The 16,737-nt window shown below is 44.3% G+C and overlaps 1 long non-coding RNA gene across 2 annotated transcripts in view; it reads right to left on the bottom strand.

Moving 5' to 3' along the window:
• The window catches only part of LOC144336529 (uncharacterized), a 323,751-nt gene that overhangs the window by 293,254 nt on the left and 13,760 nt on the right, over positions 1 to 16,737 (bottom strand). Inside the window, exons 2-3 of one of the 2 annotated variants that reach the window (XR_013408388.1) lie at positions 5,440 to 5,631; positions 3,198 to 3,265 (exon numbers count right to left, since the gene is read on the bottom strand). This is a non-coding gene — a long non-coding RNA (uncharacterized LOC144336529). The remainder of the gene's footprint in view (positions 1 to 3,197; positions 3,266 to 5,439; positions 5,632 to 16,737) is intronic. The other variant, XR_013408387.1, reaches the window with a different exon arrangement.

Genomic DNA, 16,737 nt, shown 5'->3' with positions numbered 1-16,737 from the left:
ATCAGTGGTTCCCTGAATGGTGTTACCCTCTAAATCTATAGATGGTTCCTGAAAGATCAATTTACATAAATAAATTGGATGACTCTTCTTTCTGCTAGGTACTAAGCCAATTCTGTCATCAAAATGTAGTTAAGCCACTAGTATAGAAGAAGCTATGCTAGCTGGCCACAGAATGAAGAACAGGAAACAGCCTAATAATACCGATTTCTTGACAATCAGGAGGATTGGTTAAAGGCCAGGTAACACATCCCTTGTTAGAAACGCATCATCATATAATAATCATTTGGGTGTAAAGTAAAGTTTTTTCCCTGTGCTCTTCATCCTTCATATGAGCATAAAACACACTTTTATCAACATAGAGAAATGGATCATTAAAAACATATGCATAACACCATGAAACATTTTACAAACTACACCAATTGACATAGCAAATAAAAAATGAACACATTAAGACATAGGATGAAAAATAATAATTTTAATCCCTTTTAATTATATAGCAGTTAAAAAGTAATAATAGTTTAAGAAAATCAAACTATCTTCCACAACTGAAAGTATTCATTGTAATAAAAGTTAATCAGCATTTTGTATCAATAAGACGGACTTTTTTAATATCCTGAATTGTTTGGGTTTTCAATTTATTTTTTCTAGATCCCTTTAAAAATTGTATTTCTTCTCATTCAATATTAATATTTATCTTTAGACAAATGACTTAGTCACCACAAAATAGCATAGTGCCCAAGGCCATGCCTATGAATTATGAAATGGCTTCAGAGACTCTCAAAGATTCTCCGAAGTTGCCATATAGAGAAATGACAATTGATCCAACATAAAACCACTCAAGGAAATTTCATCCAGGGTTTGAATCCCAGGACTACTGGAAGCAGTGTTATCAAAGCTCCCTGAAATACCTCAGTGAAACTCATTAAATTTCTGGCTGCAGAATCAGCCCATCTTTCCCAGGACCTGCTCACTCCCGGGCATGGGGCAAGCTGCCCATCCCAGGTATCAGCGGGTTATCTAAGGGTCTGCTCTGATCTGCGCTTGAAATTCTAGAGGGATTCCTGTTTCAAGGCTTCTGAGTTCCCAGAATTTGGGGGTTGACACGGACACACCCTCCCACTTGCTTTAGTTCAATTTTACCAGACAGTTTGAATTTTTGTAGAAGGTTGAATAATGGCCCCCCAAAGGAAATCCATGCCCTGATCCTTAGAACGTGTGAATATCACCTTAAGCAGGAAAAAGGACTTTGTAACGGTGTGTAAGGATCTTGAGTTGCGAAGGTTATTTTGGATTATCCAGGCAGGCTCTAAATACACTCACGGTGTCCTTCTCACAGAGAGGCAGACGGAGAGTTGACAGAAGGAGGAGAAAGCCATGGACAAGGCAGGCAGGGGTTGGCGCCGGGTTGCCACATGCCAGAGAATAGCAGCAGCCACCAGAAGCTGGAAGGGACAAGGCACACATTCTCCCTTCAGCCTCCAGGTGAGCACGCCTCTGCCGAGATTCATTTCAACCCCGTGACACTGATTTGGACTTCTAGATTCCAGAAACCTTAAAGCTGTTGTCGTAGCCACCATGTTTGTGGTAGTTTCTTACAGCAGCCACTGGAAGCTAACACAATTTTCAACTGGACTTTCCACTATTTTCCACTGATCATGACCTCAGAAGCAAACTTGGATATGGTATTAAGCATCCCTAAAAGACCTTGTACAGACACATCTCTGCGTATGGCATTAAACACCCCCGGAGACCCTCCGCAGACAGTATCTCTGCTCGTGATATGCAACGCCTGTCAGAGATCCTCTGCAGACAATCTCTATGCTTGTTGTTCCAGGAACCACTCTCATAACTTTTTTTTTTTAGAGAAACATCCATTTTTGTTGATGTTAATAAGCAATTCAGCTTGCTAAACTCAGGAAAATATAATTTTAGGTTTAGGTCTTGGTAATTAGTCTTCCTTTATATGCAAATACAATTAGCATTTTCATGCAAAGTAGCCAAAACTAAGGAAGAAATTTAATTCTATTTTCAATCTACTGAACAGTTGTAATTATATTTATTTGTCAGTTCAGACGCAATCCCAATTATAGGTCATAGAGGAAAGTTTTCAAATAAACAATTTATCTAAAATATGATCAATTGTAGAGGATTTAGTAAAAACAAAACAACTTTCTAGAAGTGGCTCTTTCCCCCGTTAATAAACTTGGATCCTATACGGGCTTTGAGATATGTGTGATTTCCAACAAATGTGGTGTTAAATAAACACTTCCATATAGAAATATAATAAGTGCAACCATCCTGAACTGGGACTGCTGCGTAATGCGTTTCATTCACACCAAATTCTCATCAGAAACACCTGGGCCCATCACTGCTGCCCCTGATTAGTGCTGCCACCTGCTGGCCACAGTCATGCTGTCTGCCAGCCAGGAGGTGCCCAGCAACCAGATCATCACCCCAAATCTCCAACCTCACAATGATGCCATTGGTGCGTTAACTGTCCTGTGACGGAAAATTTCCCACGTAAATGATTCCCACTCACCCAGACATGGAGCCAATGAAGTCTGAGGGCACAGCAGGCAAATGCCACCGTATATGGAGAACTAACGTTCACAGTGGTGAGATCAGCAAAGTCAAAAGTGGCATTTTATCATAACAAAGACAGAAAATGTGCAAAATTACTCACCTTTTAACATCTCAAATATGAATACAACTTTTGTTACACGAGCAGTTTTCAAGCTAAAAACTCTTTTAGCCCCCACAGGCCACTGCACCACCTTGGACGTGATCACTTTGCTCATTCCCAGAAGTTGCTACAGGAACTAAGCCACATCCAGACATTGTCTAGTTATAATGATAGATTTTGGAAAGATGGGAGCTGTTTATTTCCTTTTTTAACCTTTTGAGAATCTCGGAAACATTGAATCATTTCATGCAAGTTTATGTACTTTAAGCAACGATATATCCAGGAATATGTTAAAGTAAGAGAAAGTTAAAAATGATTCAGGAAGATTTTAAAGAGGAAGTTTGTATACACACACGTACACACACACATGCACATACATGTGGGCGTGTATAAATATATATAAAATGTGACTCTAGGTATGTATTAGATGAGATTCCCAGCAGCTGTAACTTGGACCAAGCTGAAACTCAGAGCACAATAAGAACTTCTTTGCCTCACCCACTTAGATACTCACGTGGACCAGTGTTTTAATCTTCCCTGGGACATTAGTGAAGGATGGAGGAAGCATGGGTCCTTGTGTGCCTGAGGGAGTTGAGAAAAGGAAGTCACCAGGGCAGGAGGAGCAACCAGAGCAGCCGTGGGCACCGCGACTAAGGCCGGCCTGCGCTGAACCGCCATGTGTTCTCTGACTGATGGCTGCAGGGGCCTCGCAACCTCCCATTTCCAGAGCCCGGACACACCGTGATCAGGCTGACTCCACAAGCACTGGAGCACACTGCCCTGAACACTGGGACAGCTCGGCGGAGGCTCAGGACCGGGCTCCAGTCGCAGCCAGCCTGTTGTTCCGTGAGGTGGGACGGGAGTGGCGCTGCGGACTGAACGCCTCTATGATGACCTATCCAGTGGGCTTTTCCCTCTCTTCTTGGCAATCTTGGGGTAGAATTGATATTTTCTCCTGGTACTGAATGTTCAGGGCCCACTGGACCATGCAGCTTCCTCCTGGATCCCTTCTCCTCGCCATCAACTTTGTCTCCATACCCTGGCCCTATATCATGTCACCTGCCTTCTTCTCCCGGGGGAGCTGTGGGCTCTCTGCTCTTTGCAACCAGCACTGCGGCAGACACAGGACTGTCCCCAGAGATGCTGACGCCCTAACCCCTCTGTGGCTGCATTTGGAGACAGGGCCTTCAAGACACAAGTAAGGGTGAATGAGGTCATAGGGCTGGATCCCTAATCCAGTATGACTGGGGTCCTTATAAGGAGAAAAAGAGACACCTGGGATGCATGCGCGGAGAGAAGGTCATGTAAGGATAAGCAGAGAAGGCAAGCCAAGGAAAGGGGCCTCGGGAGAAACCAGCCCTGCCAACACCAACAGCTGGACCTTGGACCTCCAGCCTCCAGAACTGCGAGGAAACAAATGTCTGCTGTTTAAGCCACTCAGCCCGCAGGCGTTTGTTATGGCAGCCCCAGCAGACTAATGCACGTGGATCTCAGACACAAGACTCTCTGCTCAGTAACTACGACGACCCTGGAGACATACTTGACTCTATCTCAGGCTGGCAAGAGCCACCTCCATACTCCATTCTCCAGGAGCAAGGACCCAGGCCCATCCTGAGGCCCGGCACAAGATGCTACCAAGGGCATCGGTCTGTGAAGCCTACAGACAGTTTTGTGAAGAACTGTTGCTCCAGATGAAGACTCTGGGGTCCCAGTGACCCAGGTCTCCTAGGGAGGTAAAGAGCCACAGCCTGAGCCTGTCTCACTTCTCGATGAGCAGCTGTAGCTAGGCTCACCCTTCCAGAGCCCTGCACAGTGACGGCACAGCAGACAGAGGGCCCCACCCCCTGCAGAACTCCCCACCCCACAGACTGCCCCTGCATTTGACCACCACACCCTGACCACGCTTTAATTCGACTGTAATTTACTGGGACCATCAAGTCATTTTCACCCTTTTCTTGTAACAGTGGCAGATACAAACATTAACAGATGGAAAACTGTTTTTCTATTTTAAATGTCTCCATGGGATAAATCGCTCGCAGATGATACTACCTGATCGTGTGGACTGGCTTATGAAATAAAACTCTGCCGCTTACATTTTCTGGAGGGTGTGATGTGACAGGAGCACTCAAGAGATCGTTATTTTCTAAATCTAACCTGAAATTTATATTAGTATCAAGAAGCAAAATGAGAGAAAATAAAATCACTTGCATAAAAAAGAGCTATCTATCCTAAAATTAAATACATAGAATTCAACAATATTTCAAGGAAAAAATACAAAACCTTATGACTTGGATTTTTTTTCTTTGCAGTGTTTCAGGATTTGTCCTGCTAGGGTGAGATGGAGGCTGAGTGAAGCCAAAAGGTAAGTCACTTCCATTTCCTGGATAGAGGTGCAAGAAAAACCCAGACTGGGATGGGAAAAAAAGGAGGCCCCAGGCCCCTTGGTGGGGAGCCAGCTGGGATGGGGGTGCAGAGTCCTGGAGGAGGTGGAAGAAGAGGTGGCGCTCTTAACAAGACCTCTCCTCTCCATTTGGATGCACAGGAAGCACTGGATTGGAGAATGGCAGAGGAGGAGGAGGGAGAAGGAGAAGGGAGGGGAACATAGCCTGATAGCCAAGGGGAGGGTCTGAGGAGAGACACGAGGGACACTTCGGTCTCAGAGGAACCGTGACCCCAAGCACAGAGAATGTATTACTCCCTGCCTAATGCCCCACAGGACGGTCAAATGCATTAAGATCCACTCAGCTGCTCCTCACCTGCACATCAAGGGCTTTCCTCTCCAGATAATTGTACTAGAAGGCTGTGGCACTCTAAATCACAGACTTGGACTCGTCCAGGCTAGCAGTCATTTCTGAGTTTTCATCTCCTTCTATCACAGGATAAACTTATCAAGAGTGTTGCGTTTTGCAGAACTGTGTTGAACCACTACTGGAAGGCTCCTTGTCTCCCTGTAAAAAAAAAAATAAGCCGTGTTTTACTGCCTGCAAAATTCCCCTAAAAGCAAGAGAACTGCAAACAACTGAACTCCCACAGCCCTTCCACCATCTCCCACTAGTACACGGGGCAGTGAAACTTAATGCCATGTAGTTGGTATGCCTTCCATCTCCAGCATCTTTGGACAGGAAAATACTAACAATGAAGACACTACCTATCACAATTTGTAGGCTAGAGCTAACATCATTCGACAGGGAAAGGTCATACAATTCGGCACTTAAGAAAACTGAGGCCAGGAGCGGTGGCTCACGCCTGTAATCCCAGCACTTTGGGAGGCCGAGGCAGGTGGATCACAAGGTCAGGAGATCGAGACCACCCTGGCTAACACAGTGAAACTCCGTCTCTACTGAAAATACAAAAAATTAGCCAGGCATGGTGGCGGGAGCCTGTAGTCCCAGCTACTTGGGAGGCTGAGGCAGGAGAATGGTGTGAACCCAGGAGGCAGAGCTTGCAGTGAGCTGAGATCACGGCACGGCACTCCAACCTGAGCGACACAGCGTGACTCTGTCTCAAAAAAAAAAAAAAAAAAAAGAAAGAAAAAAGAAAACTGAAAATGAACTGAACAATTGAGAATATCACTAAGAAAGTTAAAAATTGAAAAAGAAACACAAGAAAATGAGAGCAATGGAAATAATAAAACATTGGAACAAAATGTTTCAGATCTCTGACAAACTGGAGCGCTTCACGGGAAAATCTTAGTTAATTACAAGGTAGACATTTTTTCTTTTGTTAACTTTTAAACAGTGAATGCAGACGTTAAACTGGAATGAGTGAACGAAATCCAGACATAGAGGAAAATAATGCTTCAGAGCTCAGTGCAGGACCAGGAAGAGAAAGGACTGGGTGGAGTCCAGCCTGAACTTCTGCCCCTCCTCCCACCCCCCTCCCCATTCCCCGTCTGCACACCAAGAGAACAGCACAGCTCCTCCTGGCCTGGTCAGCTGCCTGGTCTTCCTAGGGGCAAAAACCAGAAACTCCCCATTCTGTGTTGCCTTGAGCTCTCTCCTACACCTCTCCACCCTCAGCCACAGCCAGTCAGTACTGGCCACTCCACCTGTAGCCTCAGGACCAGTCTTCCACAGAGGGCACAAATGCAAAGAGAAGCTCTGCAAAGCTCTCTGAGACGCCATCCCATCTTGCTCCTCGGTTCTGACTTCTGCCTCGTTTCCCTGGGTCGTCCTTAGCGCTCCCCATCCAAGTAAATGCCCAGGCCCCAGGGCCTGCAGGAGCGAAGTGCCTGATGGTTTGTAGTCCCAGCCAAGGCCTGCAACGAACCCTGGCCAACATCGCATAAAATCTACTTTCCCACAATTGTTCAATTTCTAATAGTCCTGAAAAATACCAGGGGAAAAAAATTGGGATTTTCACTTTAGTGGACATATTTCTAAGTAGACAGCTCAAATCATGGATAAAAATGTCATTGTATGTATATAAAATGTTAAGCCGGGCGCGGTGGCTCACGCCTGTAATCCCAGCACTTTGGGAGGCCGAGGCGGGCGGATCACAAGGTCAGGAGATCGAGACCACGGTGAAACCCCGTCTCTACTAAAAATACAAAAAATTAGCCGGGCGCGGTTGTGGGCGCCTGTAGTCCCAGCTACTCGGGAGGCTGAGGCAGGAGAATCACTTAAACCTGGGAGATGAGGTTGCAGTGAGCTGAGATCAAGCCAGTGCATTCCAGCCTGGGCAACAGAGCCAGACTCTGTCTCAAAAAACAAATAAATAAATAAAGGAAGATGTCTCAAGTTCATGCTTTTATAACTTTCTAACCCATTAAAAGCATTGAATGTCGTGCATCCACAGAGCAGGCTGAGGACTCGGGAGGCACTCAGTTGATTTGAAATCCTTGCTTGTCCACGGGCCAACCTCGTGACCTTGGGCAAGTCATCTTCTCTTAGCTTCAGTTTCCACATTTGTAAAATTCGTAAAGAGGGACTTCCCCAGGGATACTGCTGGATTCCATGAGATTCTCCACATTGTGTTCAGTCGTTCTGAGAAGCAGCCAGGGTGTCCTGGGAGGAGCCTGGGAAGAACCCCTTTGTGGGAGGACCGTGGGACAGCAGGGAAGGGGAAACCACAGGCAATGGGACCACACTAGCACCGCATGGGGCACCTGCCCAGAATACGCAGGGGCTCAGAAAGCATCTGCTCACGAAGAAGGTGCAGAGCGCTTTAATGAATGAAGCCATCGCTGAGCAGCCTGCAAACGACCTTGCCTGGCAACCACCTACTCAGGTTCAGAAAACTAAAATGATCCTTGCTGCCTGAGAGGAGTCACCCTCGGATCCATCCAGCAATGAGTAGATGCTCTTGCCAAGGTCTGGCAGTCTCGGCCCTTCCCACAGCCTTATGGCTTCCTTTGTTGGCAAGTCTCTCTCCCTGGAGATCCGTGCTGCCCAGGGCAGTAGCCACTGACTACACGTGGCCCTTGAGCATATGCAGTTGGGATGTGCTGTAAAGGAAAGTCACATGCTGGCTTTCAAAGACATGGCACTTTTTTAAAATGTAAAAAAAACCTATTCATAATTTTATGTTGATTATTCATTTTCATGATAATTAAGATGTCTTAGGTTAAATAGAACATATTATTAAAATAAATGTCTCATTCGCTTTGCAAATGAGATTGCAAACGCACCCATCTCCCAGTGGTTTCTCTGTTCTGAATCTGGTCAATGATGCAACACAGAAATGAAACAAGAATATATGCCAACCATGAATAGTCTTCTCAATTTGATACAGACAGCCCTGCTCATGGCTTAGATTTAAAGTCCAAAAATTAAAAGTAGAAGAGACATTTCTTAGTCTCCAGCTCCCGGGTTCAGTTGCTCTGAAAGGCCGTGGGGAGGTTGGATTGATAACAATGTGTCCAGCTGATGGGTATTTAGACTAAAAATTAAAGCCAGAGTGAAGTTTCTGGGAGCCCAAGTTTTGATCAATCACAGAATAGAAACCCCACGACTCTCATTATAAAGCTACTTTTCTTTCTTTTTTTTCTCGACTGAGATTTACTCTGGCTGGTTGCTGAATTTCCATAGCCTAATTTTTAAAGCAAATGTAAGTCTTCCTTTTATCACAGAATGCTATCTCTGGTTTCCCACTGTAGAACAGAATCTTAAACTACCTCGTATCTAATTCCTATCAAAAGCCCAAACAAGAGACAATATATCTATAGAGGATTATTTGGAAGATATATAATCCGTCCACTTCCCTAAGAAATGCCTGCATTCTACATTTGAATTAAGTCAGATTATCAGAACTCAAAATACACAAATGATCATTTCAGCGTAGGGTTCACCTAACAATACCTTCAAGAGACGCATTTTTATACCATGCCCTCAGTGTGTGTAACAGATGATTTCAAGAAAAAAGCCCACAAAATTCATTGCTGCATTGCTGTAAAAACATTAACATGTGATTTGCTAGCTATGTGTTCTCAGACTCCCTTATAAATCCCAAGTAGAGAATCATTTTAATGTCAGCTTGAAGAAAAGTTCATAATCGTCTGTATTTTCTCTTCAAATAAAAAATACTGTGTAACTGTTTCAGTAGTGAGTAGTTTAAAATCTGCCCAAACAAACAAATAATAATAATAATAAAAACCTAGATACTGGATTCAAGACATCTAGCAAAATTATAGAAGAAACAAACGATTAGTATCTGAATAAAATCTTTTAGATAACAGAAAAAGAGGGAAGATTTCTTTTTTCACTTCTAAAACTAAATAAAATCACCGCCAGAAAGGGATAAGACAAAGGAAGAAACTGCAGGCCAGTCTCACTGTTAAACATAGATGCAGAAGCCTTCAACTGATCAAGAAAAAAGAAAGCAAACACAGTCCACCAGTAACAATGAAAAAGGCGTCATCACTGTTAACTCCCACATATGTTAAAAGAATAGACAACAGGAGAATGTTATGAACTTAATGCCAAGAAATTTGGGGGCAAGATAGTCAAAATGAACAAATTCTTTGAAAAATACAATGTACCAAAATTGACTTAAAAATAAAAAAGAAATATAAACAGCTTTATAAGTGTAAATGAATTTACCACAAACTTTCCCACCAAAAACACTCAAGGCCCAGAGTTTAATCAGTGAATTCTCAGACTTTCAAAGAATGAATTGAACATGAACTGTAATAGAAAATAAAGGAGGTGGGAACACTTCCAAGTGTAATTTATTAGGCCATTATAACATTAATTTTAAAGAACCTAACAAACATTGCAGAAAAAGAAAATTACAGACTAGTGTCTTTCATAAACATAGACACAGAATTTTTTCACAAAATATTTGCAAATCAAATCTAATAAATTATAAAAATAGTAATACAAAATGGTCGACCAAGTAGGGTTCTTCCCAGGAAAGCAAAAGTTGCTTTAACTCTCTAAAGTCGATCAATAGAATTCACAATGTTAGCAGTGATGTAACCCAGAAAGAGTATTTACCAAAATCCAACACTCATTCATGATATTTGCCAAACTAGGTATGAAAGGGAACCTCTTCAATTTGATTAAGAGCATCGTTTTTAAAAATCTACAGATACATTACAGTTAACGGTAAAACATTGAACACTGTCTCCCTCAGGCTGAGAAACGGCCCAGTATTTCCAGTCTCACCACATCTATTCCATTTCACCTCCGTCCCCCCAGAAGCCCCTTCAACAAGAGCACTGGGATGCCCCCATCTCAAGCTCACAACGGTGGAATCAGTTGGCAAAAACACAGGATTTAAAGTCGCTTCTGTCAATCTCCTGGGCCTGTCATCTCAACCACTACCAGTGTTGCTCAGCTGCTTCAAGAAATAGTAAGGATTTTCTTTTTTTAGAACAAAACTGATGAAAGAAAGTATCTAATTTTACCTCTCTAAGGTCAAAAAAGGTTTTAGCTCTCTCCAACACAAATAGCACACACACCCCCCAGGCACCTGGCAATATTTTTAAAATCCCTCTAGAAATAACTATTCCTTTGAAGGGACCATTTTCAGTGATGAGTCACCCCTTCAGTCTCCCTGGGTTTAATAATAGCAAAACCTGTTGGAAGTTAAAGGGGAAGGGGGAGGTGGGAGGCAGACGGAAGGAAGAGCCACCAAGGGCGTCAGCCAGACAGCCGGGGGAGCGGCTGAAACGTTCTCACCTTCTTCTCCTCTTGTTGTCATATTCCCTTTATGTCTTAATCTCTCTAACGGGGGTTAATACCAAAGGCCTGTTTCTAATTCTACGATCAAAAGGAGAGATAGGGGAGGAAGTTCTTCCTTTAGGGTGTGCTTTGACGGATGTGGTTATAGGGTCCGTGAAAGTAGACAAACCAGAAACCAGTAAGATGTCAGGAAGCATCCTGGCAGAACCTCCATCAAGCATGCTGGAGGGGCAGGGAGGAAGTATAAGGGGTGCTTGGAGCCTGTGGTACACCAGCAAGCCAAAAGCCAGAGAGAACCCAAATCATCCCCACTAGAACCGTCTGCCAATTCTCGGAACTTCCCGAGGCACCGCAGTGTCTCATGGGAAGATTCTAACATCTCATGGCATTACAGACAAGAATCTTGGAATGACAGATCCATTCCTCAAATACCTTCCTCCAGCCTAGCGATCTCCTCCTTTAGATCCACCAGAGATGCTATGTTACATGTTTCTGATAGGGAAGAGAATTGAAATGAAAGCCACATGCATGCCTAAAATAATTATTTCTCTCCTTATATTAGATGTTGAATTTTTAATTTTGGTTTTATGAATGAGAAACATAAACCTGACTTCAGAAAAATCTGCGTTGATCCGGAATGGAGGTGGCGTTTTGCCATAAAAATATACATATATACCATTTGCCATTCAGAATTTCATAATCACATCTCTTTTCTTTTAAAAAAAAAAAAAGGAGAATGTAAATAACTGTTGAATAAGCAGGCATTATTTTATTTAATTCTCACAACATCTTTTTGAGGTAGGAGTGATTATTCTCATTACTCAGAAGAGAATGCAAACAGTTGGTTTTCTCAAAATCACGCAGCCGGTGAGGGCAAAGCCAGGATTCAGGCTTGGGACTGCGTGACACTAAAACTGAGCTCTTTTTACCTTCTACAAAGAGATAAAAGTGAGAAATATCACCTTGGGAATGTAGACAGTGTGTACAACAAGGAGACTAAATTTAAGCTACTTTTGAGGAAATGCAGGAGGAGGGGGCTGTGTTTAGGAGAAGGTCCCCTAGGAAACCGCTGGGGTGGGGGAAGGATGAGAGCAGGGGCCTGCCATAATTAAGGATGCGAAGACATCACTGGAGTTAGATGCACTGCTGTGATTACCACACACTTCCATCCCTGATTCATTACAGAACCGACACCAGATACATTCTCCCAGGACCTCCTGAAGTGGACGGCGCCTTCAGGTGGAAGCCTAAGCGACCAGATGGGTGTGAAGAGCAGCTCTCCTCATCGGCTCTGATCTACCTCTGTGGGGTATTTGATTCTCCACTGCAGTGATTCTCAAAGCGTGGACTCCACACCCGGAGCAAAAATCACCTGAGAAATTGCTACAGTCAAAATTTCTCAGGCCTAAACCCGGGCCTACTGAATCCAGGTCCTAGCTGTCCCGGTGGTTAGCTAGTATGCTGAAGACTGAGAGCTGCTGCTTCATGGCCTCCCCGACGCATGGCACACAGCATTCTCCCTAGAAATACCGAATGAACCAACAAACGGTTATTTTTGCTAGAGCACAGTGCGACCACATGACCCCATCATGAGCACAGAGGCCAGCCAGCAGAAGTGCCCCGGAATAAGCAGTCGTAAAAGCCAGTTCCCTAACAGTGCAGAGGGGCCCGGAGTCCCTGACAGGAGGCTTGGCCCCTCACGGTGAGCAAGCCTCCCCAACCCCACTCCAACCCCCTAATGCTTCGTAGGATGTTGGCCCTTTGCAGGGGACTTCTTTTAGCCTCTTGAATATTATTAATTTGATCAAGTTTGTGTTTGTATCCCTTGGTGAAAATATGTCAAAGTTTTTGGTTTGCTTTTATTAATGTCCCTGTCTCCCTGTGCACATTGTAGATGGTCTCTGTTTATAACAGAAGTTCCTAGAATGAGAGGCAGACACAGGTCCGACAAATCTCTGTCCAAGCTGGTCCTGAGGTATGAGGAGCAAATGTTCTCAGTAGACCAGTGTCCTCCCCGAGACACACGCGGCCAGTCACCTGTGATGCCCGAGACACGCGCAGCCAGTCACCTGTGATGCCCGAGACACACGCGGCCAGTCACCTGTGATCCCCGAGACACACGCAGCCAGTCACCTGTGATGCCCGAGACACGCGCAGCCAGTCACCTGTGATGCCCGAGACACGCGCAGCCAGTCACCTGTGAAAGCCTTATGGCCGTGCGCCTGCACCCGGTCTCCTGCATGAGGCTTTTGCTCTTGGAGAGATCCGCTCCCTGGACTTATGCCCTGAGTCGCTGACTGCCAGGTGAGCGACAGGAGAGCACTAAATCATCTCAACCGAGGAGGCTGGGGCACAGGTAAACAAGCAACATCTGTGACACGCAGATGACTTGTCCGTCACGGGAGTGATCTGGAGTCAATGTCGGCCACTGGCGAGCGGGACACTGGCTCCTCACACATTTGTCATTATAACTTTGAGTCTTGTGTTATCTTTGGGACTAACACAATTTCACAGTGAATATTTTAGAACGGCAGTGGACACTTGAGAAAAATTTTGATTCCACTTTAGAGGCACTATAGGACAAGAGGGGCCCAGGATCTCTAACACCTACTGGTTAGCACACTGTGGTATGAGGAGGCTTCAGAAAGAAATGAAGATCCCAAAATTGTGTCTTTAACAAATTCTTTAAGGGGACAGACAACAGCCCTTCTTGGTTTTATCTGCCCACGCCTCCCTCTCTCTTCCATACTTGTCCTCTGCCTTTGGCTCTGTCATCCCTTCCAGCCCTTCCCTATCTCGCTAGTCCATCTGAATCGCCTTAAAGCTAAACAAACTGACAGGGAGCCCTTAAAAGTATACTTTAATCCATGGGCTAGGCCAAAATTAAGAGGCGTAATCAAAGACTTTCCTAAGTCTAAAAAAGATAACAGTCCACCAAGAGTAGCTCAGAAAAGTTGTAACCCCAACTGGCAGACACATCAAGTAGCCTGCAAGCTAGCAGGCCTTTAAGATGCAAAAGCCTTGATGGAGAGGTTCACTGTAGAGGACATCAAGGGCAGTGGTTCCATGGAACAGCTAACGGGTTCACCAGGGTTGCCAAGATAGGACCAGCTTTCTTAGGGGTTATACAGGACAACAAACTTGTAAAGATTCCCTGAGATCTTCAGTCTTGTAATCAGAGGGCTGATGAAGCCATTGGAGGTTGGTAAGCATATTTACATATTCAGGCATAGACTCTGATGCCAGAGGGACCACAGCTTAGACATTTCTATTGGTCAATTGCTTAAAACCTGAAATCAGGGATTTTATTAGATTAAACTTGAGGACAGAAAATTAGCCCCTTTGAAATGCAACTACAGCATCTGAAAGAATATTTTGACAATGTAAAAGATTAAAAGTAAGACACAACTCAAAATTACCTTTAAAGTCACCCAATCAAACAGTTATATGCCTTAACATGTAGAAACAATTGCTTAACCCCACAGTAGGAGAATGTCCCAGATAAAGACCCTTGCAGATACTGCAAGCAAAGTGCCATTGAAAAAAACTATTGGATGTGAAAGGTAAGAAATTGAAGTAGAAAAATATTGTTACAATAAAAACCTTAGCTGAATTGAGTTTAACAAAGTTTAATTGATGAAAGAACGATTCCAGAATAGGCTGTGAGACCCCAGCTCAGCCACCTGGTGGAAGAGGATTTATGAACAGAAAAAGGAAACTGATGAACAGATAACCCAAGTGAGGTGCAGAAACAGCTGGATTGGTTACAGCAGGGTGTTTGCCTTATTTGAACATGGTTTGAACAATTGGCCACCTTTGATTGGCCAAAACTCAGTGATTGCCACCAGAAGAAGCTACAGTCTGTTTACAACTCCATTTAGGTTACAGTTCACTATATACAGGGAAAACCTTAAGCCAAACTTAAAATACATAAGGAGTCAGCTTTAAGCTAAATTTGATGTAACAATATGATGCCTGCTGGGTGCAGTGGCTCACGCCTGTAATTCTAGCACTTTGGGAGACCAAAGCAAGCAGATCACTTGAGCCCAGTAGTTCAAGACCAGGCTGGGTAACATAGCAAGGTTCTATCTCTACAAAAAAACAAAACAAAACAAAAAAAACAAAAAATCAGTCAAACGTGGTGGTGCATGCCCCTACCCAGCTACTCGGGGAGACTGAGGTAGGAGGATCGCCTGAGCCTAGGAGGTGGAGGCTGCAGTGAGCCAAGATCACACCACTGCACTCCAGCCTGGGCAACAGAGTGAGACCCAGAGAGAGGGGAGGGGAGGGGAGGGAAGGAGAGGAGAGGGGAGGGGAGGGGAGGGGAGGGGAGGGAACGCTCCATGCCTAAGCCTCTAACTGACCCTCTTGGACATTTCTTCTTTCCAGGTGATGGACATCTTCAATTATTCCCAAACTCTCCATGCCTAAGCCTCTAACTGACCCTCTTGGACATTTCTTCCTTCTTTGTGATGCCAGGCCTGCTGATTTACACACAGAAGAGGTTACAGAACAGGTTCATTTGCCAGCTAAAGCTAAAGTAGCAGAGGAGGGAGACGTTCATCCCTACCCTTCTGCACCCCATCATTACTATTTTGAAGAAAAAGAATGGCCTGACCCTCCAGATCTTTCTTTTCTGGAGGACACTGGGTGAAAAGTAATTGCCCCAGTGACTGTTCAAGCAGCACCTCAAGCAACCGCTCTTAGTTCTATTCAGGCAGGAATCCAGCAAGCTAGAAGAGAGGGTGATTTAGAGGCTTAGCAGTTCCCTGTTAGGATACACCCCCTAGATCAACAGGGAAATATTACAGCTACATTTGAACCTTTTCCTTTTAAATTCAGGAAGGCACATTTAGTTGATTATATCAAGACCTGTGATGGTATCGGAGGTAATCTGCATAAAGCTACTTTGTTGGCACAGGCAATGGCAGGACTGAGAGTGGATAAAGGAAATACTCTGTTTCCTGGAGTTTGTTTTAACTGTGGGAAGCATGGTCATACTAAAAAAGAACGTAGAAAAAATCAGTGAGTCAGGCCGCCAGATAGGGGAAAAAAGAAAACTGCTGAGCCTGAAATATGTCCAAAATATAAAAAAGGAAAACATTTGGCTAATCAGTGTCACTCTACGTTTGATAAAGAAGGGAACCCGATTTTGGGAAATGCCATGAGGGGCCCGTCCCGGGCCCCGGTCTAAACCGAGGCATTTCCAGCTCAGGCCATTCCCTCACCCCTGTACAATGTCTGTCCCCCGCCACAGCTGGTAGTGCCGCAGTAGATTTATGCTGCACGAAAGCTGTGAGCCTTCTGCCTGGGGAACCCCCGCAAAAGGTCCCAACAGGAGTCTGTGGACCCTTGCCAGCAGGGACAATAGGATTACTTTTAGGAAGGTCTAATTTAAGTTTAAAAGGGGTACAAATACGTACAGGAGTCATTGATTCAGATTACAATGGGGAAATTCACATTGTTTTATCTACTTCTGTTCCCTGGAAAGCAGAGCCCGGAGAGCGTATAGCACAGCCCCTCATTCTGCCAGATGTGGGAATGGGAAAAAGTGAAATTAAACGAACAGGAGGATTTGGAAGCACAAATAAGGCAAAGAAGCTTATTGGGTAAATCAAATTACTGATAAACGTCCTACCTGTGAAATAACTATTCAGGGAAAGAAATTTAAAGGTTTGGTAGATACAGGAGCGGATATTTCAATCATTTCTCTACAGCACTGGCCGTCCATGTGGCCAATTCAACTTTAACATAGTTGGAGTTGGTAAAGCCCCTGAAGTATATCAGAGTAGTTATATTTTGCATTGTGAAGGGCCCGAAAGACAACCTGGGACTATTCAACCAATTATAACTTCTGTACCCATAAATTTATAGGGAAGAGATTTATTACAACAATGGGGAGCACAAGTTCTAATTCCAGAACAATTA

The sequence above is a fragment of the Macaca mulatta genome, chromosome 18, assembly GCF_049350105.2.
Source record: "Macaca mulatta isolate MMU2019108-1 chromosome 18, T2T-MMU8v2.0, whole genome shotgun sequence".
NCBI lineage: Eukaryota > Metazoa > Chordata > Mammalia > Primates > Cercopithecidae > Macaca > Macaca mulatta.
The sequence above is the reverse complement of the archived record's forward strand: the minus strand, read 5'-3'. Positions and strand labels throughout refer to the sequence as shown.